Source organism: Ascaphus truei, unplaced genomic scaffold (genome assembly GCF_040206685.1).
Source record: "Ascaphus truei isolate aAscTru1 unplaced genomic scaffold, aAscTru1.hap1 HAP1_SCAFFOLD_1376, whole genome shotgun sequence".
NCBI lineage: Eukaryota > Metazoa > Chordata > Amphibia > Anura > Ascaphidae > Ascaphus > Ascaphus truei.
Window position 1 is genome coordinate 48,009 of NW_027454255.1, and position 24,701 is coordinate 72,709.

At 43.0% G+C, this 24,701-nt stretch overlaps 1 long non-coding RNA gene across 1 annotated transcript; it reads right to left on the minus strand.

Moving 5' to 3' along the window:
* Positions 1-1,336: 1,336 nt before the first annotated feature.
* LOC142475777 (uncharacterized) lies at positions 1,337-23,996 on the minus strand. The gene is made up of 6 exons (XR_012791138.1): positions 23,894-23,996; positions 9,943-10,060; positions 8,888-8,954; positions 7,211-7,321; positions 3,793-3,902; positions 1,337-2,424 (listed from the first exon to the last, which is right to left on the minus strand). It is a non-coding gene; the product is annotated as an uncharacterized LOC142475777 (long non-coding RNA).
* Between the last annotated feature and the right edge of the window lie 705 nt (positions 23,997-24,701).

Here is a 24,701-nt window from a genome sequence, read left to right on the forward strand (position 1 = left end):
AGATTTTTGTATTAAAATGATTTAATGTGCATTGGTGTAACTCCGGTTTCTTAGGTCGTAGCAAGTCGCTTTTTGGACCATATGGTGTCCCAGTTCTGGCAATGCAAACTGGGAAGTTTGGACCTGCTAAACCTAACGGAACCGGATATTTTAATACGTTTATGTTTTATGCTTAATAGTGTATCTTAAGGTATGGACAAAGACCCAGAAGAGATTCTTTTGGGCCATAAGGTAGCAGATGGCCCTGGGGACGCCGCTATGTCTAGGATTTAAGTGCTGTTCAAAGAGTTTTATCACCCTCACTGTTTATCCGAAGCCCAAACCAGGGCAGGTCTTAAGTGTTCCAGTTAACACCTTTCAACAAAGGTTTTCCTGCCAGAACTCCAAATGGTAGACTGTCTGGCATTCCTGACGTAAATGTGGGGCTTCAGAAATGAGACCCCCAGAGTTCTACTGCGCATGTGCCAACTAGCAGGGGGGCATGGGTCAGAATGCTTTCCCACGTTAGTGAGTGGCTGGAGGTAATTGTAAACCAATCCCCTGTGCTTAAGGTTAAGAATAGAAGGAGAATGGTTTATAAACTGCTGTCCACCCATATATCCTTTGTCTTCGTTTGCTGATATGGTTACCTGATATCACCTGAATGATTTCCTCACTGCTGAAAGAAATGCTACATCATACTTCTCATTCCCCAACCCTTAAGTAAGTGTACTTCTTGTTCGTTACTGTATTATCTGTTGTGTTCACCTATATTCTAAGGAATAAATACAATTTATTATATCTTAAGCCTCGTTCAGTTCAAACCCAATTATTTTTGTGTAATATTAATAAGCCTGTGGAAGCTATCGTCACAAGGAGGTATTATAGTGTGTATTGTGGGGAGAATTAGTGTGTGTGTTGTTTGGGAGTGATATTCGGGAGGATTGTGTGTGCAGAAGGAAGAATGAGTGAGGGGGGAGTAAGGGAGCAGGATTGAATGAGAGGGGGTCATTGAGTGATAGCGGGGAGGGGAGGGAAGAGTGAGGAGAGTGGGTGTAGGAGGGAGCAGTGCAAGAGACCGTCGGGGGCAGAATACATGGTGAGAAGGGAGGCTGCCTAGAAGCATAAAAATCTACTTCACCGCTGTTCTGTACTCTCTTCAATACTCTGTGTTACAGATCTCTCTGGCAAGAAATGGGGTCCAATGGCAAAGACTGCTCTAAATAAGATAGTATAAATGAACACAGAGAGAAATTCCAAAGAGTAACCCAAGAAAATACAAGTGAAATCTAATCGTAAGGTAATTAGTCCCATTAAGTGAAATACATAAAGGAATAGTCCATAAAAAAGCACAAAGGAAAAAAATAGGAGTACTTTATTGTGATGTTACATTTCAGAGAATATAAAATTATAGGAAAACAATTCCACTTTGTTCAGAAAACCAGAAAGTCTTGGTCCCAGGTGGATTGAATTTTTATTGCAAATAAGTTCCTTAATACACAAGTAAAGAATATAGTTACTTATTCTATTCTCTACTGTAAGACGTGCCACATTGCCCAATATTTGGGTACAGTGCCCAGATTGTGACCATGCACTACAGAGGTGAGATTCCCCCAACTCCAATTTGCTACACACTCCAAGAGAGATTATTGTGATCAGAGGTGGAATGAGAGGGGTGAGAAGGGTCGCTGCCCAGGGAGTAGCCTGACAGGGGGTACAGAAATCTCTTTTGGTGCATATATTGCGGAGCTGCATTGATTGACTTGTCAATCAGCTCTGCTGCCTATCCCATTGACATCATGATCCAGCACTGTGATCAGCTGCAGCGCTGACCCAGGTGTGTTAGTGCAGCACTTTACAGGGAGGGAACAGAGGTTGTGGATGACAGATGCTGGGGATAGGCCATGAGTACGGGCCAGAGTAAGGTGGAGACTTTCTGTACTCTGCATACAGGACACTGCATGCATGACAGTGTCTGTGTGTGTGTGTGTGTGTGTGTGTGTGTATTCCAAGTGTCAGTGTGCATAAGTAAGTGTGCTCTGTAAGTATGCCTGTGTGGCAGGTATAGGGGGGTGGTTCAGCTGGAGGAACTTATCCAGGCACAAAAGCACATAGATGCCCCAGATTATACCACCCCAAATGCTGATAATATCCTGCTGCACTTTACAGAAGATGATGCAGATGTCAGTGGGTGGTGGGTTCATTAAATCCATCCATCATATCATAGCCACACTGTGCATATGATGTACTGAATCAATCACAGGAAGACATCTCCATGGTAGGGGTAGAAGTTAACAGAATATGTCCAGCACTGTGGTGTGTAGCCCATAAATAATAATTGTGCACATTACAGAACATACTTGCAACTGCAAGATCATTTTGCTGCTTGTAGTGTTTGCTCTTGTCCTGTGCAGTGTTGTCGTAGATCCGTCTCTTCAGTGTTCACTGCAATAAAAGTAAGACATTGCATTAATATTACAGAAGTTTGGGAGCTGAAATCCCACTATGCTGCAGACATTTTCCCTTTGCATAAGATTCTTGTGATTATATCTCAATGATGATCAATAACAACTACATCATAACACAGCCGCTCAATACAAAATATGTATTTGCTATCAATGGTCATGGAGGCCAAACGTCACACAATGTACAGATATACTGCTGCGGCCGAGTTTATTCGAGCATTTGCCCGTTCTTGGCCGCAGCAGTAACCTGGCACGCGCCGGAGGGTGCCGGGCGCACGCCGAAGCAGCGGAGCGCCCTCCGATCGGGGCTTTCTCCCTTCCGCTGCCGGGTCCGTCGGGTCCCCCGGAACCCCCTGCCGCTGTCCCCCACATCGCGGGACACCAGTGCTCCCTCGGGGAGCCCTGGACGCGCGTGCAGGGGGCGCAGGCACCCGATGACGCGTGACCGTGCATCGGTGATGCGCGGCACGCTGAGGGAGTGCGGCTAGCACGCCGGGGCATCCCCCGGCTTGCGGTGCTAGCCGTGCTTCAATAAAACGTGTCGGTAGTGTAGCAAGGATTATTTCTTCCTCTGGTGCATTATGATGGGATGTGTTGTAAGATTCTGCATTATTAGCATCACTGAATCTTTTGGAAACTGAGTAATATTCTATGTTTTAATGCAATATTATGGATGATCAGCCGGTAAAATAAAGCTTACTGTATCTGTAGCCATGCTCTACCCATGATGTGCTGAATCAATGACTGCAGAGTGATTCAGAGTGGTAAACATGACTGGAACTCATCTCTGAATAGAGGACAGAACAGCAGTGCAGAGTAGGAGGTGAATGTATCTCAAATGGAAGACTTAGTAGCTGTGTGGGGAGTAGACAGTACAGACTGATCAAATAAATAGTTAAAGGAGTATCTTCAACATTACTTGGCTTTGTTATCAACATTGAAGTTTCTCTTGTTTTTTCTGTTCTTTAAATCACTACTACTGATGCCATGTGTAACCTGTACTGAGAGATATACTCTACTGGCCTAGATGAAACCATATGATGCAAACAGGATTCATCCCACTCCAGATTCATATGATTGCACCACTTCAACCTTTAATAAAACACATAGAACTACAGCAGTGCGCTACTGCACATGTTCTTGTTATGAATGGTAGTAGATGTGGTCCTTGGGTCAATACTTCATACAGCAGCCACACTCTACTCATGATGTATTGAATCAACAAAAACCTGCATGGTACAGATCACAGGAAGGGTAGAGTAGAGGGGAATATGTCCAATGCGAAACCCTTAGCAGCTGGATTGTGTGGAGTCAACAAAACGACAAATACTAAATGAGAAATATACACATTGCTTATCTGTCTCTGTGTAGTCATTTTCCTCCTCTTCAACTGTCTTTCAAAATTTCTCTTCTGACAGAAAAGAAACACATGGCTTCAATATTCACTGTTCTTCCCTCCTGAAATAAAAGTTAAGCATTGCATGGTTATGATCATACATACAATGAACCTTGCGCCAAACCATGTGATCCAAAGTAAATCCACCTCCCTCCCATAGCTGTGTTCCTTCTAGAGCTTCTACCACACAAGTCATTAATGTTCGTGACACTGTACTGCAGTCACAGTCTGCACACAAAGTACTGAATCAATTACATCACACTGAAAAGGCAGTCTACATGATGCAATAGTTAACCATAATAACTCTGTCATGCAAATGACAGGAAAACCTATATGTATATCATTAGGGGAGAGGGGAAAAATAATTAAAAAATAAGTGCGACAAATAAAAACAGATTATAGGAAAGTAAATCCTTGCCCTGGGAACTTTACAATCTAATAGAAATGTTAGAAGACTTAAAGAGAGGCAGCAGTTGGGGGAAGAAGTGCAGTAGATGACAATGCTTGTCCTTAATGGTGGGTACAATTAGTAGAAAGCACATCTTGGGAACAATAGTTGTTAGCAGTGACTGTGGGTGTGGGACAGTAGCCACGAGTCAAAGTTTTTGAAATGCTTGATTTAAGTCGTGAATTTTAAGATTGGTCTTACATGTGGGTGGAAGAGGTTATGTTGGCATATACTGAGTGTGAGGAAGTTTCACATGTACGGTGCAGTGATGGAAAATGGTTTCAGGCAAGTGAGAGAACAGTAGAGGTGAAAGAAGTTTACAGGAGACAGTTATGGTTATAGTGCAAGAGACAAGCAAGGGCATAACGAGAGATCAAAGATGATATGCAAGAAGGAGCAGATTAATGGAGAGCCTTAACAAAAAGGTAAGGAGGAGAACTTTGTAGGTGATACAAAAACTTGATGGGATGCCAGGACAGGGATTTAAGGAGATGAGCAGAGACTGTTGTGGAAGAAAGTGAGATAATTCAAGCAGCAGAGTTTTGCATAGGAGAAAGTTGTGAAGCATGGAGGCCTGTTAGTAGTATGTTAAAATAACCTATAGGATAACAGTATACATTGGAGTTTTAGCAGTAGGTTGAGAGGGGAAAGGGAAGATCTTGGCAATATTACAGAGAAAGAGGCAACACATTTTACCCATAGCCGTGCATGTGAATGGAGATGGAATTGAAGAGCCAAATGTTACTCCTATGCAACATGTTTGATGACAAGATAGATGGTAGTACTGTTTACTGTGATGGAGAAAGGGGATAATATGAGCCCAGTTTTAGACATTAAGTTTAAGGCAGTGGAGTGCCATCCATGAGCATATAGCCAGGAGACAACCCAAGAGTAGGGACTGGATTGCAGGAGTGAGAACAGGGGTGGATAGATTTGTGTGTGTATCATCCGCATAGAGATTATATCTAAGGCCAAAAGCATTGATGAAGTCACCAAATGATAGTATGTAGAGAGAAAGAGAGATCTCAGAACAGAGACCTGATGTATACCCACAGACAGATCAATAGAAGACGAAGACATGTTAGCAACAGAGATGGAGAATGTGTGACAGGAAAGTTATGATGAAAACCAGGATAGAACTTTGTTACTGATACCAAGAGAGAGTTTAGAATATGAAGGAGGAGAGTGATTGAGAGCATCAAACGCAGCCGATAGATCAAGTAGGATTAGTAGGGAAAAACCTTGGGAATTAGCTTTAAGCACAGTCTGTAGAACGTGCTGTACGAAAGGCAGGTTGTAAAGGATCCAGGAGGGCATGTGATTTAAGAATGTTGACACTAGCAATTAGAAGGCAAACAGCATGAGGGATACAGAGCGGTAGTTAGTAAGGCACATAGGGTGTAGTTTGTTTCTGACAAAAGGGTGACCGCTACAGGCTTAAAGTAAGAGGGCAAAAATCCAAAGAATAGGGAGAAATTGAAGATGTGGGTGAGAGTGGGGACTAAGAGATGCAGTAAGGTGTGAGGGGATACGATCTAGAGGGCATGTGGTAGAGGGAGAATAGAAGATGATTAGCTTCCAGCTCTGTAAGAGAAGAAAAGGAGTCAAGTGCAGAAGGAGATTTGGGTAGAAGGAGAGAAGGGGGAAGGGACAGAAGGAATCTCCTTTTGGGTGGCATCCACCTTGCCTCTGAAGTAGTCAAATGCTTGAGGAAAAGTGTAGGAAGGATGGCAAGTGGGAGGAGAAGGTCAGTGGAGGGAGTCAAATACAGAGAAAAAAACAGCGTAAATTAAATTTGAGTGTTGATGAGTGTGGAAAAAAGTAGTGTATTTAGCCCTAGAGAGCAGCTTTATACAGGACAGGAGACATTTTTACTGTAGAAAAATCAAACAAAGTGTGAGATTTCCTCCGTAGGTATTAAGAACAGCGAGTGGAAGTGTGATGAGTGTGTTTGGGAATTTAGCCAAAGGTGTGGGTTAGAGGGATGAGTGTGTCAGAGCCTATAGGGGGCATATAGATAGGAGGATAGCATTGTAAGAGTTAATAAGATTGTTAGTTTAAGCAGAAAGAGAGAGAGAGAAGAGAGAAGAGAGGTTAGAGTAGATGTCAGAGGAGAGTTTAATTAAGCAGAGGCAAATCAGTGGGACAGGTAAGATGCAGTGAGGGGAATGACTGATTGTGACTGATGAGAGCAGAAGAGGTTATGTACAACTAGAGCCTTGTTAGTAAGAGTGGACATTCCAGAGGGCACAGGAGAAGGGAAGAGAAAAGTAAGGAAAGGAATGTGGATTACATTAGATAGGTTAACACTCTTAGTAGGGAGGCCTGATGTGTATATGAGCCGGTCCAAGATTATAAGAGATATCCCCCAACATCAGCGAGCATAGAAGGAGACACAGAGATAGGTGTAGAGAGAGACAGAGATAGGGATATGTAGAGAGAGAAGGGCGTCAAGAGAATGAGACAGATAGGCGTAGAGAGAGGAGACATAGAGAGAGGGGGCTTTGAGAGGGGGCGTAGAGAATGAGGGAAGGTGGAAGAGAATAGGATGTGCAGGAGAGCATTTCATTGAGCAGTGCAGAAATAGCTGCAATAGAGGTCTGTACAAATGGTGCTTTGTGTAGACACATGCAAAGGTAGGGGAAGGAAAGTGTATAGAACATGTGGATAAAAGCAGGAGTGTGGAAGTTAGAGAAATTAGAAAAGTTTTACAGAGCAGTGAGGAAACAGTAAACAGAAAGAACAAGAGAGGTTACATTGGGATGACGTGCTGTGGTAGAGAGAAATGCTAGGAGAGAGCCTCCAGATATTAGAGGACATGAATTGAGAGAGCAAATGTATAAATCAAAACCGGAGGGGGAGGTATAGCACGAAAGCTTGCACAGCAGTTGATGAAGATTATAGTCTTAAAGTTGCGTGTACCTGTCAGGGCACTCAAGAAGGTCAATGCTCACAAGTGCAGAGTTCATGAAGAAATGCTGAATCCAGTTCCCCTCCAATTTAATTTTAATATAACTTTTTCATTCTTCATTACTGCAAAAAGCAAACAAAACAAAACCACATTGCATTACTATTTTCAAAATGGATTGAATGACATATTCAACAGTAACTGTGTGATGCCAATATTGCCTTCTCACTCGTAGGCCAGTACGGTCAGGTACCCAGTACTGATAAAACAATAAGTGCCCGTACTAAGTACCAATATGAATTATAAGGAAATGTAAAATCTCCAGGTCTCTCTCCATCTCTGCAACAGATATATGGATAAGCCCATATTAAGGCATCACGTGACCGGAGCCGTCACTGACTGGGTATACGCAAAGATGCAGGGAGATGCAAAGAAAGGGAGGGAGAGAGACAGGGAGAAGATGGGAAACGGAGGGAGGCACGGATGGCAGGCCTCTCTCTTTCACTGGTGCATGCAAGGAGCTGGTCCCAACATCCACAAAGTGTGTGTGTATTATTGGTTGTGTTTTATGGCGGTAGGAGGATAGTGTGTATATTGTGTGTGTGTGGGAGTATTATATTGTGTGTAGGGTATTATAGTGTGTATATTATGTTGAGGTGCAGAGGAGAGTGTTAGATTGGGTATCTTGTGTTAGGGGGTATTGTGTATATTGTGTTTAAGACTATAATATTATTGGGGAGATTATTATTGAGGAGGTATTAAAGTGTGTATTGTGGGGAGTATTAGTGTATGTATTATTTGTGGGTGACAGATGCTGTGGGTAGGCCAAGAGTACGGGCCAGACTAAGGTGGAGACTTTCTGTACTCTGCATACAGGACTCTACATGCACTGCAGAGGTGAAATTCCCCCAACTCCAATTTGCTACACTCTCCAAGAGAGAATATTGTGATCAGAGGTGGAAGATGAGCAGGGTCACTGCCCAGGGAGTAGCCTGTCAGGGGGCATGGAAATCTCTTTTGGTGCGTATGTTGCCACGTGGCATTGATTGACCGGTCAATTAGCACTGCTTCCTATCACAGTGACATGATCCGGTGCTGTGATCGGTTGCAGCGCTGACCAAGGTGTGTTAGTGCAGCAATTTACAGGGAGGGAAAAGAGGTTGTGGGTGACAGATGCTGGGGGTAGGCCAAGAGTACGGGCCAGAGCAAGGTGGAGATATTCTGTACTCTGCATGCCCATCCTGCATGCCCAGGACTCTGCATGCATGCCAGTGGCTGTGGGGTGTGTGTGTGTAGGTATGCCAAGTGTCAGTGTGCATAAGTAAGTGTGCTGTGTGTGTAAGTAAGTTTGCCTGTGTGGCAGGAGGTGTAGGGGGGTGGGGGGCGGGGGGCGGTTCAGCTGGAGGACTTTACCCAGCACAAAAGCACATAGATGCCTCTGATTATATCACCCCAAATGCTGATAATATCCTGCTGTAGATGCACTTTACAGAAGATGATACAGATGTCATCAGTGTTTGGTGGGTTCATTAAATCAATCCATCATATAATAGCCACACTGTGCATATGATGTACTGAATCAGTAACACCAATCACAGGAAGACATCTCCATGGTAGGGGTAGTGTTGAAGTTAACAAAATATGTCCAGCACTGTGGTGTGGAGCCCATACATAATAATTGTGCACATTACCAGAACAACATATTGTCAACTGCATGATCATTTTGCTGTTGTAGTAGATCCGTCTCTTCGGTGTTCACTGCAATAAAAGTAAGACATTGCATTAATATTACAGAAGTTTGGGGGCTGAAATCCCACTATGCTAATGACAGTTTCCCTTTGCATAAGATTCTTGTGATTATATCTCAATGATGATCAATAACAACTACATCATAACACAGCTGCTCTATACAGAATATGTATTTGCCATCAATGGTCATGGAGGCAATATGTCACACAATGTACATATATAGCAAGGATTATTTCTTCCTCTGGTGTATTATGATGGGAGGGTGAGATTCTGCATTATCAGCATCAGTAAATCTGTAGGAAACTGAGTGATATTCTATTTTTTGATGCAATATTAGGGTAAAATAAAGCTTGCTGTATCTATAGCCATGCTCTACCCATGATGTGCTGAATCAATGACTGCAGAGCGATTTAGAGTGGTAAACATGACTTGAACTCATCTCTGAATAGAGGGTAGCACAGTAGTGCAGAGTAGAAGGTGAATGTATCTCAAATGGAAACCCTTAGCAGCTGTGTGGGGAGTAGACAGTACAGACTGACCAAGTAAATAGTAAAAAGTAGTAACTTCAACATTACTTGGTTTTGTTCTCCACTCCTGTTTTTCTGTTCTTTAAATCACTAATACTGATGCCATATGTAACCTGTACTGAGAGTTATATACTCTACTGGCCTAGATCAAATTAAATGATGCAAACAGGATCCCTCCCACTCAAGATTCATATGATTGCACCACCTCAACCTTTCATAGCAATAACATAGAACTGCAGCAGTGCGCTACTGCACATGTTCTTGTTATGAATGGTAGTAGATGTGGTCCTTGGGTCAGTACTTCATACTGTAGCCACACTCTATTCATGATGTATTGAATCAACAAAAATCTGCATGGTACAGATCACAGGAAGGGGTGGAGTAGAGGTGAATATGTCCAATGCGAAACCCTTAGCAGCCGGATTTTTTGGAGTCAATAAAACGACAAATACTAAATGAGAAATATACACATTGCTTATCTGTCTCTGTGTAGTCATTTTCCTCCTCTTCAACTGTCCTTCAATTTTCTATTTTGCAAGAAAATGAACACATGGCTTCAATATTCACTTCTGTTCTGCAGTCTTTCCTCTTGAAATAAAAAAGTTAAGCATTGCATTATTATTATTATAATTATTATTGACGATACATACAATGAACCTTGCTCCAAACCATGTGATACAAAGCAAATCCACCTCCCTCCCACAGCTGTGCTCCTTCTAGAGCTTCTACCACACAAGTTATTCATGTCAGTGAAACTGTACTGCAGTCCCGGTCTGCACACAATCTACTGAATCAATGACATCACACTGTGTCACACAATGTCATGCTAACGACAGGAAACAATCTTTGTATATATCTTTGTATATATAATAATAATAATAATAATAATAATAATAATAATAATAATAATAATAAAAAAAATAAGACAGGACAGACACTCCTACATTGCAATCAATAGAAAATAACTGGGACAGGCACTTCAAGGATGCATACGGTCCCGGATAAACTGTAGCTACCTATACACGTGTGCCTTGTCTCTAGACTCTGCATATATCTCTATTTATATACCACCCATTGTGTACTCAGCGCTTTACAAGAGAGACCAAAAAGTACAGGAAATTATTATACAATAAGTTCAACAAACAAAAACAGACAATAGGAAAGTAAATCCCTGTCCTGGGTAGTTTACAATCTAAGAGAAATGTAAGGAGACTTATAGAGAGACAACAGGTGGGGGAACAAGTGCAGTAGATGACAATGCTTGTCCTTAATGGTGGGTACTTGTAGTATAAAGCACTTCTTGGGAACAATAGTTAGTGACTGAATGAGTGACAGTAGCAACGAGTAAAAGCTATTGAAATGCTTCATTTAAGTTGTGAATTTTAAGGTTGATCTTAAATGTGGGTGGAAGAGGGTATGTTGGCATATACTGAGTGTGTGTGAGTTTCACAGGTAAATTGATGGGAAAGGGTTTCAGGCAAGAGAGCGAGTGCGCAGTAGAGGTGTAAGAAGTATAATGGAGACAGTTATTAGTAGAGCTTAGGAGACGAGGAAGGGCATAACGAGACCAAAGATGATATGTAGGAAGGAGCAGATGAATAGAGAATAGTGTTGGACTGGGTCCTCAACTATAAAAAAATGGGTAACGGGTACCCGGCCAAAATGAAAGGTTCTACCCGGTCGGGTACACGGTTTGGCACTTACCTTCCGGGTGGCAGTGACATCTAGGATCAGCAGCAGTCCTGTGACGGTGGCAGCATCTGTGGTGTCTTCAGCCGGCGGGGGAGCTGCAGGCTCACAGACACAGCTTACCTGCTTCGGTGCTGTGGAAGTGATTCCTGCAGCTCCCCCCGCCAGGTGAAGACACCTCTGATGCTGCCAACATCAGAGGACTGCTGCTGCTGATCCTAGATGTCTTAGGAAAGGTAAGTATAAAAGATTATTTCCAGCTGCCCTGACATTACCCGACGCCGGGTATTACCCGGCCAAGTCCACTTCTCAGTGGCCGGTTTCGAGTAATGTCCGGGTAGCTGGAAATGTGTCGGGTAACGCCGGGTACTCGGTACACCACTAATAGAGAACCTTAACAAAAAGGTAAGGAGGAGAACTTTGTAGGTGATCTGAAACTTGATGGGAAGCAAGGAGAGGGATTTAAGGAGGAGGAGATGAGCAGATACTGTTGTGGGAGAAAGGGAAATTATTCAAGCAGCAGAGTTTTGGATAGATTGCAAATGAGAAAGTTGTGAAGCAGGGAGCCCTGTTAGCAGTATGTTAACCCATACGATAAGGGCATGCATTGGCGTTTTAGCAGTAGATTGACAGAGAAAAGGGCAAATCTTGGAAATATTACAGAGAAAGAATCAACAAACTTTAGCCAGTGTCGTGAATGAAGATGGAAAGGGAAGAGTCAAATGTTACTCCTAGGCAATGTGCTTTCATGACAGGATGATGGTAGTACTGTTTACTGCGATGGAGAAAGGTGATATTAGGCCAGATTTAGGGGGAAATATGAGGAGCTCAGTTTTAGACATTAGGTTTAAGGCAGAAGAGTGTCATCCATGGAGGATATAGCCAGGAGGCCACCCGAAACTAGGAACTAAATTGCAGGAGTGACGGTAGGGTGGATAGGTGTGTGTATCATCTGCATAGAGATGATATCAAGGGCCAAAATAGTTGATAAGGTCAACTAGTGATAGTATGTAGTGAGAGAGGTCCCAGAACAGAGTCCTGAGGTATACCAACAGACAAAACAACAGGAGACAAAGACACGTTAGCAACAGAGATGGAGAATGTGTGATGGAGAAGTATGATGAAAACCAGGATATAAGTTTGCTGCGGATACGAAGAAAGAGTTTAGAATATGAATGAGAAGAGTGATTGACAGTATCAAAAGCAGAAGAGAGATCAAGCAGGATTAGTAAGTAAAATGGACCTTGGGAATTTTCTTTATGTACATAATTGGTTACATTGGGAAAGGCAGATTGTGAAGGGCCCAGAGGAGCATGTGATTTAAGAATGTTGATCAAACGGAGATCACAAGACGTTCTAGCAATTAGGAGGCAAATGGTAGGACGGATACAGGGCGATAGTTAGAAATTCACACAAGGTCAAGGTTATTTTTGAGAATAGGGGTGACCACTGCATGCTTAAAAGGAAGAGTTGAAAGAGCCAAAGGATATGGAGGAATTGAAGATGTGGGTGAGAGTGAGAGTGAGAATATAGGATTGAGAGGGCATGTGGTAGAGGGAGAAGAGAAGATCAGGTTCCAGCTTTGTGACAGGAGAAAAGGAGTCAAGAGTGCAATGAGATCTAGATAGAAAAAGAGAGAGGGGGAAGGGAGAGAACGAATCTACTTGTGGATGGCATCCACCTTGCCTCAAGTGAGCAAAGGCTTGAGGAGAAATAAAGGATGGATGTTAAGTGGGAGGAGAAAGTCAGTGGTGGGACTCAAATACATAGAAGACAGTGTGAATTAAATTGGAGTGTTGATGAGTGAGGAAAAAGTAGTGTTTGACCTTAAAAAAAGGAGCAGAGTTTTACAGAACAGGACAAAGGTTTAGTGTAGAAAATCAGACTGTGAGATTTCCTCCATAGGTGTTAAGAGCAGCAGTGTGATGTGATGAAGTGTGATGAGAGCGTGCTTGTGAATTAAACCAATGCATGGGTTAGGCTGCGTCTATAGTAAGCACGCAACAGAAGGCAAAGTTAGCGCATGCCTGTCGCTCCAGCAATCCCCGCACTGAGGTCCGAGGCGACGGGGAAGCCCTGCATCGCTCGCACGCACTGTGGACGACCAAGCGTGTGCCCATGATAATCACGGCCTTAGAGGGATGAGTGTGTCAGAGCCTAGAAGGGGCATATAGATGATGGAGGAGGAGGGAGGAGGAGATGATAGCATTGTAAGAGTTAACAAGATAGTTAGTTTAAGCAGAAAGTGAGGAGAGGTTAGAGATAAGGGTAGATGTCAGAGGAGAGAGTTCAATTAAGCTGAGGTATTGTAAATGTGCATATAAGGGGGGACTCCATTTTGATTGCTGGATAACCATTTTTCTATAACTATTCTGTACTAACGTTTAAGTCTCAGGAACTAATCACATGCCATATGCCATATGTAATTGTGCTGTGCAGGCAGGTCTGAGAATGTGACTTGACCTGTCACCTACTTATCTTTAGCTGAACTGTGTTTGTTCAGACTCATTCAGACTTATTTTGCCCTGTAGAAAACAGGAACTTGTCTTCAGCCGTACTGGGCATAAGTTACACAACAATGCATTTCACAACATACTGCCATTTCCTTAACGGCCTCCTAACTAGGAAATGTGCCCCTTTCTCAGACCATAAACTGTCTAACTGTCATTTTGCTGAGATAGACAGACTGTGAAGTAAAAGGGGAAGTATGTTCTCATATCTGTGTTTTTCTATGCCCAAGTTTGCTATATAAACTGGCTGTAACCCTTCAATAAATGAGAGAGAACAGTTCTTTGACAAAGCTTCACTGTCTGACTCAATTACTGCTTTCTCCCGAGCTCGTCCACCATTTTGTTTTCCCAGGTCATCAGCGCTATAAGAGTGGGGTTAAATCCTCCGGAGGTGGAGTCGTCCTTGAGTTGGCAGACGGTGTATTTTCACGCTAAGACGTTGGAGAATACAAAGGGCACTTATTTTCATGGTGTCGGAAGTTGGGAAAGAAGCCACATTCGGGGTAAGCGTACAAGATATATATTTTATCTGTATATTATCCGTCTGTGTCTTCTTGCCCAAAGAGCCCATAAGGTTTTAAGGTTTAGAAGTTTTTAGAGTTACCGCTGCACCGGATGATCCAAGGTTAAGGAAAACCATAGAAACACTTGAGTAAAGGCTCGAAGTGAAGTCAGGATTATATGAATCCTTGACAGAAGTATATACACAGGGTTATAGTCCCTGTTGAGAGATAGGAACAAGCGATATAGTTGGGTATCTGCTTGAAAAACTCTTATAGTGTCTGTGGGAAAAGTGTATTTTTTTTTAAGGGGGGAGGAGGATTGTAAGGGATTTTTAAGGGATTTTTTTCTTTTTCCTGTATTATTGTGCATGGGCATGTCGTTATATATATAAGATAAGATATATAAGACATATAAAGTGCTAAGTGTATAAGTGCTAAGTATATAAAGTGCTAAGTATATAAGTGCTAAGTATATAATTGCTAAGTGTATAAGTGCTAAGTATATAAGTGCATGATATTACGCTGTGTTGCCCATACCTTTTTACAGTGCAAACCGACCTTGATTTTTTGTTTTGTAAATCAAGTACGATTTGCATTGCCTGAATGATGGGAATTTCCAACTCCAAACGTGGCCCTAGGGGAAACAATGATTGTAATAATAGCAATGTATCTGTTGACATAGCTTGCACAACTCCCAGCAGGAAGCCGACTGTTACACTTATCATTAACAGAGAATATAACCCTGACATAGAAACTCCTAAAGATTTTGTCAGTGCATGTACGTCAGATTTTTACACTGTTCCTTTTGTGGATAATATGGCTGGGTGGTCTGAAAGAATGCAGTCTTCCAACCCTTTCCCGAGGGAAGGTAGTTTTGCCGCATATCATATGACAATGATAAAAGGATTATGTTTGGGTGGAGATCCTGAATGGCTATGGTTTCAGCCTGATCCCGAGTGGGACATGCATTATATGGCATTATGTGGCCGCATTTGGGTAAAAGTTGCACCTCACATTGATGAGGCGAGACGAAACAAAGCCCCAAAATGTGATGAGCCAATTTGGCCACCACCGCCCGATAATCTCACTACAATGTATTCCCAAGCCCCTAATGCACCCCCACAGGAGTTATTACCTCCTGATGTTTTGCCCCCACCACCGCCGCCTTGTGTGATGTTACAAGTACCCCCGTATAGTCCTATCACACCTGTGCCACTATTTCCAAGTTTTGATCCTAACATGTTGGCAGTGTTATCACACTATGCTGCAAGCCACCACAAACCTCCTACACCCGTACGAAGGGAGGAGAGTAATGACATTTGCCCACAGCCCTCTCAATCCACCTATGTGGAGTTGAGAAACGATGCAGAATCAGAGGTGGTACACCGCTCTGAATATGAGCATCATAAGTCATCCTCTAAAAAAAGCCCAAAAAGACAGCTTGCCACTGTCGTAAGCCCCACAAGACTTTCTTCTCATGGTTCACCCCCTGTCTCCGGGGAGAGTGAAGGGGAAGATTCTGGTTCGGATTCATCTCATTCCGACATACCCTCACCCACTAGCCGATTGCCTTTAAGTAAACTTAAAGAAAACACTGTTTCAGCAGCTTCTGTGACGTCTGAGTCAGCTGCAGGGGCCAGCAGTGATAGAGTTAAGGAATTCTGTGCTTCTGTAAGGGTACTGACTGAGGAATTCAAGGAATTTAAAGACGTGTTCAATGATTCACGTGCTGCAAAATTAACTCCCGCACATAGTAATGCCAAACCTGTCCTAGCTACACCGCAATCATCTGTTTTCACACCGAGAAATGTTTCTAGGAAAGATTTAATTCGCACCGCTCAGAAGCGCGAATACGAATCATTGTTAGCTGACACTTTAGCTGATTCAATTAAACTCGCTGATGAAATCAGAAGGTATAATACTCCGAGACAGGATTCCCCCATATCACATAGAACACGACAGGCATTACAAACGACACAACAAGCTGACAAACAGGATTGTGCTGAAGCAGGGGTTGAGTTAGCATTGCCGTTTATGACTTTAGGAAATGATATCTTGATTCACTCTGTAGACACCACATTAATGGAATCATGGGCTAAAGGCTGCCCGAATCCTTTTAAAAATCCAAGTGGTGCAATTAAATACCTTAAAAAGAAAAGTCAAGGGTATCAATTTACAGGAGGTGACATTAGATTTTGCCTAGATTGTTTGACAGGACACATTGACATTGATTGGTCTAAGGCTGACATATACTTGAGTAAGAAGTTTGATGCACCCGGTAAGAGGGGCAGCTTCAGTTTATTGAGTTCTGCTGACCGTGCACCAGCAGAAGGTGAATTTGTTTGGGATAATCCAGGTGTTATTGCCAAAATGTGGGAACTATTGGAGAAATACTTTTTTGAGCAAGGCAGATCCAGGAAAAATGTAGGTCTGATTATGACTCTTAAGCAGAAAGATGATGAGTCAGTTACTGATTTTTGCCGCAGATTTAAGAACGAATGGGTTAATACTGCAGGTATGCAATACCCTAAGGCAACAGACGACGAGATGAATATTTTGTATGTACAATCTTTACTTAATGGTTTATGCGACACACATAGACAGATTGTTTACATGACTGTGACTGGTTGGCAGACAATGACGCCCGATAAGATAATGGGTGACCTGGCCATTAAGGATGGTGCAGGAGCTTTCCCAGATCGTACACCGTTGCCCCCACCCCCTCCCCCGCCTGAAACTGTTATGCATGCTCACGATGGCTCAGTGCAGAATGCTAGAGGAAATCATTACAGGGGCAGGGGAGGTCACAATAGAGGAAGGGGTAGGGGAGCCCAAGGGAATAACCAGCGCAGACCAGGCACTTGTTTTAACTGTGGCAAACAGGGACACTGGAGACAGGAATGTTGGGCCCCTTCTCAGGGTAACAACCAACAACAAAATTATCAGCAGCAGGATTATCAAAGTCAGGGAAATCACAGGCAGCATCAAGGCTATGGTCAGCAGGGCCAACCACAATACCAGCAGAATAGCAGCAGAAACATGCAGCAAAACACTCAGAGGCCCCAACAAAGTCACAATTATCAGGGCCAAAATGTTTCCAGCCCTCAATATAATGTTGCATGGAACCAAGAGATGCCTTATAGCCAATAGGGATGCCCGAGGACGGAAACCCTCGTCTGCCCACAAGCTTCTGTGTCTAATGGATGGTTAGATATACCATTACTATCATTGTATGTCAATGGCAGATTAACTGATTTTCTTGTAGACACAGGTGCAACGCGTTCTTGTCTTAATAAACACTCTTACAAGGGCCCAATGCAGCAAGCAGACGAGTCCTCTATGGGTATTGAGGGTACTCTCACTAAATGTTACAACACTCCCATTTTGTCAGTTCAATTAAATCCTAGGTCTGACAAACACTGGAAGCACCCTTTCAGGGTTATTCCACAATGTCCAGTGAATTTATTAGGACGTGATCTCATGGCCAAAATGCAAATTGACATAAGCATTGATGACAAGGGGGGGATTATTGTAAGTTCTCCACATCTCTCCCCCAATGATTATGATCTTTCTCTTTTTCAGCATGATACTGGCAGACTCAAAGTCCGAGGGTTAACAATGCCAGACAGATTAGTTGAACAACTGACCAAATTGTCAGATTTTGCCATCCATGGTGATATGCCTTACACACGCATGACATTTGCTAATCCTGTTTCATGTATTGTCTATGATCCAGAAGCAGAGATGCATGACCCTGAAGCACACTCAGATGTGTCTGCTCGCATTGAAGGTGTATGGATCACACCAACGACTGTCTACATTGCATCAGACAAAGGAGCCTTCATATGGGCTCAAGGACAGCAGCTTGTATTACAGGACAAGTATTTACCTATTGACGAGATATGGGATATAGAATGGAATCTTTTTTCTACTGACATACCTTTATCATTACAGGACATTGACCCACGGGTATGGGCTACTTCTCACACTGACCCAGGTCTCATCTCATGTACACCATATGAGGCCACACTAAAGCCAGGAGTAAGTCCGGTTTACATTAAACAGTACCCATTATCTGCAGAGAAGGAAGCAGGTATCGAACCGATCATTAAGGAGTTACTCACAAAGAGAGTGATAGAACCAACTGTCTCACCATACAACACACCAGTTAACCCAGTACCGAAACCTAACAGTTCGCAGTGGCGTTTTACACAAGATTTGCGCGCAGTTAATCAATTAGTGCAACCATTAGCGCCTATAGTACCAGATGTTACAGCGATCATTACAGCCATACCTGCTACAGCGATCTATTTCACGGTAATAGACCTGAACTCAGCTTACTTTTCCATTCCGGTACACCCTAACACAAGATCTTTGTTTGCGTTTACCTACAAAGGTGAACAATTTAGGTGGTCTCGTTTACCACAGGGATATTGCGATTCCGCCACGGCTTACAGCCTGATAGTGCGCATGACTCTTGCTGACTGGTGTCCGCCCGGTGACTCTGTTTTGCTGCAGTATGTGGATGATTTACTACTCTGCAGTCAAACTGAGGAAGCGTGCACTCTGGATACGCATAGTCTGATGGAGCATCTCGCTGCTACAGGTCATAAGGTCTCACCACACAAGATACAGTTGGTGCAACAAACTGTCAAATATTTAGGCTTCATACTACAGCCAGGACAGAGACTCCTTTCGCCAGATCGAGTCAAGGTAATTGCCACTCTCCCCAAACCCAAGACGAAAGCTGCTATGTTGTCTTTTCTGGGGATGATTACCTATTGCCGCCAATGGATACCGAACTGTTCCCATTGGGATAACATCTTGAGACAATTGACATTGATGCATATGCCAGACCCACTGCAATGGACGCCAGAGAATATCGCTGCATTCACTGAACTTAAGACTGCATTGTGTTCTAGCCCCGCTCTGGGCTTGCCGAACTATAACCTGCCTTTCCATTTGTTTTGCAGCGAGACAGGTACCGCGGTTGTTGGCGTACTAGCACAAGAACATGGCTCAGGCTATAGACCGGTGGCATTCTATTCTAAGAAACTGCAGGAGATTGTGCAAGGGTTCCCAGCGTGTTTAAGACAAGTAGCTGCATGCGCTATTTTGGTAGAAGCAGTACAAACAATTGTGCTGTCACACAAACTAACCTTGCATACATCACACCAGGTCCTACATGTTCTCAAGAACCTCACTACGCAGCACATGACCGCACAGCGTAGAACAGGGTATGAAACTATCCTCACATCTACCTCAAACCTCACTGTCAAATATCACCCACCACACACTGGTCCTGCTCAAATTCTGTCCAAACTGTTACTACACAACTCTGACATAGGCAATGAAGATCATGACTGCCTACAAAACATACACAACACGACATCAGTAAGGAGCGACTTAGAAAGTACGCCCCTTAAGGAGGGAGATGTATTGTTTGTAGATGGGTCATGCTCTAAGCCCTCAGATGGAGTATATCTGACGGGATTTGCAGTAGTTAGGTTACCAGACACAGTAATCTGTTCTGGAGCGTTACCGTTTGTTTCAGCTCAAGCAGCAGAATTAATAGCATTGACCGAAGCATGTAAAGCATCATCTCAGAATACGGTAACCATTTACACAGACTCTCGCTATGCATACGGAGTGGTACACGATTTTGGAGTAATTTGGAAAAATCGTGGTTTTGTAAGTGCTGATGGTAAGGGAATATCACATGCTACATTGGTAGAGCAGTTACTGGAAGCCATGTTGCTACCCAGTAAACTAGCAATTGTTAAATGTAAAGGACATGCTGGTGGAGAGACAGATGAGGCCAAAGGTAATGAGTTGGCCGATTTTCATGCAAAAGAGGCTGCACGATCACAAATTATGTTTCCTGCATACCACACCACTGTTGACACACAGCTCAATATGGTAATGACATGCCATCTCCCAGACTACGATCTTAAAATGTTACAAGAACTTGCAGAAGAAAAAGATGTAGAGCTATGGGAGGGAAAAGGTTTGAGCAAGGATGAGAATGGGATTTGGACTAAGGACACAGTGATAGGTTTTCCTAAAATAGCCAGCCCTATTCTAATCTCACATTTCCATGGAATTGGGCATAAAGGAAAGAAAGCTACAGGTGATCAGATTAAGGAATTGTTCCTAGTTAGAGACATTGATCAGGTAGTTGAGACACAACTAGCTAGATGTCTACCATGCATCAGAAATAACACACAAGGAACACGACCCGCAAAACATGAACATCTACCGCCACCTAGTGGCCCAATGGAGCAAATACAGATTGATTTCACACAGATGCCAACAGCTGCGGGAAAGCTGAAATACCTACTGGTAATGGTAGATCAATTCAGCAAATGGGTTGAGGCATTTCCTACATCGAACGAAAATGCAAAGACTGTTGTAAAAATACTTTGCAAGGAAATCATCCCCCGATGGGGATGTCCTCTTCAAATAAATAGTGATCGAGGAACACATTTCACATCCCAGGTGACTCAAGGAGTTGCTAAGACTCTCGCTATAGATTGGAAGTTTCACATACCTTACCACCCACAGTCTTCAGGTCAGGTAGAGAGGACCAATCGCACGATCAAGGATAAACTGCGTAAGGGAACAAATGGTACCTTTTCAAGATGGCCAGATGTCCTTCCCGCAGTCCTTGCAGAAATTAGGATGACCCCGAATAGTACTACCAAATTGTCACCTTTTGAAATTTTAATGGGGAGACCGTTTCCAACTCCCTGGGCTCATGGTACGTATTGCCCAAAGGAAGTTGGAGACCTAGAGCAAATTCAAGAGAATTATGTTCATCACTTGATACAGAAATTGAATGGCATCTATGGTGATGTTTCTTCTTCTCTTCCGCTCCCTTCAGATAAGCCGACACATCGTTTCCAGCCCGGAGACAAAGTCGTGGTCAAGCGCCTACCCGCCAAAGGAGGGACAACAGAACCGCCCTACGGTCTTCCAACCACGATCCTCGCAGTTACTCGTACAGCTGTGCTGACTGAAGATTCGTCTACATGGATTCACGCATCACGTATCAAGTCAACGAAGGAGTAGAGCCAGAAGTTGAGATTCGTCAAATACCAGAGACACGATTTCAGAAGAATCGGCGCAGATGCATACGCGTTTGTCTACTCTTGGACGTATTGACAATAATAATATGCGCTTTTTGCTACATCTACGTTAATGGACTCAGTATCACTAGTATCAAGAGTACCACTATAACCTGCCCTAACCACAGTCCACCTGAAAGTTATGTTTTCTCTGGAGAAGGTGAACTCTCTTCTCTCATCTCCAAAGAACAAGATGAAAGCGAAACCCATGTACCACAGGTCCAGTTTAACTCTCACAATTTGCCAGGCAAACATTACACACGCTCCAAACGCATGGCTTCATTTCTAACGGAAGTCAAAACTAACATTTGGAAGCATTTGGCTGTTGAGGTACTGAATATGTCACATTTCTGTTTAACCGACATGACCAGCACAACTGACATACTCACAAGCTGTTTAATAGCAGTACCCACACCAGTAGAGATTTTGTTAAAAGTGTTTAGCATAAGCAATAATGATAGTTTAGCGGAACATCATGATGTGCGACAGCATTTTTCTGTTTATGAATATTGTCGTGACTGTCCCCAGTGTATTGGTGAGAAATGGCTTAACATGACACAAATTAAGACCCAGAATATAACACAGGGTGACATATGTTATCAAATGACATGTAATCCTGAAAAGATAGGTAAATGTAAGCAAGTAAAATTGACGCCCTCAGTTTCCACCAACATGACCAGAATATTGTGTAGTCGAACTGATGACAAATGTACTAGCGTCAATAACACTATGAGTTGCAATCACACAGTAAGCACACCAAGCCATCTTTATCCTGTTAAACTTCCCGTTGGATGGTTGTTCTCTTGTGGTAATACTACCTATACTTACATACCAGGAAACATCACAGGGGGGCCATGTGCTCTCACCAGGTTAGGGTTAATGATGTTTTCTGTAGAACCTGGCTTACATCAAACCAAAGTTAAGCGATCCACTATTTCACTTACTGAAAATTGCGATCCACATGTAAATTTATTGTCAACCACTGAAATTGTAAGTCTAGCAGCTTCCCTTGTTGGAGTTCCTGGATTGGCTGTGTATACAGCAAGAACTCTCGCCAAACTGGCATGCACTGTAGCCAAGGGGTTAAATCACACTTCCCAGGCCCTAGAAGAACTAATGATAGATTTACAAGATACACGCAAAGCAATTTTGGAAAATCGCGCCGCAATAGATTATCTTTTGCTTAAACATGAGCACGGATGTCAAGATTTTCAGGGAATGTGCTGTTTCAATCTCTCTGATCACTCCAAATCATTGCAAAGTCATGTCGCTGACATCAAAACTCTTGTCACAGACATTACTGAGAGAATTGATCAGTTTGATTGGACTTTTGGGTTAGGTGCATGGATTGGAGAATTGGGAAGGAAACTTCTTATGGGACTGATAGTAATCACTAGTATAATCGTAGTATTAGTTATTATTTTTTCATGCTGCAAATTTATGTGCTTATCTTTATGTAAAATGATTATGCCTTTTGGTAAGTCCATTGATCACACATATGCATCACTGGACGTTAATGCCCCCATTCACAGCTTCTCAAATATGATACGTAACTCTGGACCTACTGCCACTAGAGTCCAGATACCTTTGATGGATTATGATAACATTCAAATCCAATACGAGACCCCCATATCCTAGAGGTTAATTGTCATTTTATGATGACAAAAGGGGGGATTGTAAATGTGCATATAAGGGGGGACTCCATTTTGATTGCTGGATAACCATTTTTCTATAACTATTCTGTACTAACGTTTAAGTCTCAGGAACTAATCACATGCCATATGCCATATGTAATTGTGCTGTGCAGGCAGGTCTGAGAATGTGACTTGACCTGTCACCTACTTATCTTTAGCTGAACTGTGTTTGTTCAGACTCATTCAGACTTATTTTGCCCTGTAGAAAACAGGAACTTGTCTTCAGCCGTACTGGGCATAAGTTACACAACAATGCATTTCACAACATACTGCCATTTCCTTAACGGCCTCCTAACTAGGAAATGTGCCCCTTTCTCAGACCATAAACTGTCTAACTGTCATTTTGCTGAGATAGACAGACTGTGAAGTAAAAGGGGAAGTATGTTCTCATATCTGTGTTTTTCTATGCCCAAGTTTGCTATATAAACTGGCTGTAACCCTTCAATAAATGAGAGAGAACAGTTCTTTGACAAAGCTTCACTGTCTGACTCAATTACTGCTTTCTCCCGAGCTCGTCCACCATTTTGTTTTCCCAGGTCATCAGCGCTATAAGAGTGGGGTTAAATCCTCCGGAGGTGGAGTCGTCCTTGAGTTGGCAGACGGTGTATTTTCACGCTAAGACGTTGGAGAATACAAAGGGCACTTATTTTCAGGTATCGAGTAGGACAGGGGTGAGGGGAATGAGAAGTGGTGGATGATGAGAGCAGAAGAGGTCATGTACAAATAGACCATGTTAGTCGTAGAGCAGACATTCCAGAGGGCACGTGAGAAGGGAAGAGTAAAGTGAGACAAGGAATGTGGATTACATTAGATGGGTTAATACGCTTAGCAGGGAGGTGGAGAGAGAGGCAAGAGGCAGAGGGTGGTGTAGGGGTAGAGGAAGAGATGTTGCATGTACCTTGTCAGAACATTAAAGAACGTCAATTCACACTGGTGCAGAGTTGATGATGAAATGCTGAATCCAGTTCACGTCCAATTCAATTTTAACAGAACTTTTTCATTCTTCATTACTGCAAAAAAAAAAGTAAAAAACAATGCATTACTATTTTCAAAATGGATTGAATTCCCCCACCAATGACTATGTGTTACCAATATATCCCTCTCAGTCCCACTGCAGCACATACTGTACCAGTGTGAAAGTAAGAAGGTACACAGTACCGGTAAAACAATACGTGCCGGTACTATGCACCATATGAATTATAAGGGGATGTAAATCTCCCAGTCTCTCTCCATATCCGCAACAGAGCGGGCTCCGGTCAGTGGCATGGATGCCCATATATGGGTATGCTCATATTTGGGCATCCCATGTCACTGACCGGAGCCGGCTCTGAGTATAGGGATATATGCGGAGACGCAGAGGTGCAAGGAAATGGGAGGAGGCACGGTGAGAAACAGGGAGAGACCACAGGAAGATAGAGGGCAACAACTTCCACAAGGTACTTGTATGGGTATAATTGTTTGTATTTTGTGCAGAGGGGGTAATTTCAGATAAAATACAATTCTCCACCCTCTACGAAACAATTCCACTTTGTTCAGTAAGCCAGAAAGTCTTGGTCCCATGTGGACTGAATTTAATGCAAATAAGGTCCTTAATACACAAGTAAAGAATAAAGTTACTTATTCTCTACTGTAAGAAGTGCCACATTGCCCACTATTTGGGTCCTGTGCCCAGATTGTGACCATGCATGGCAGAGGTGAGATTCCCC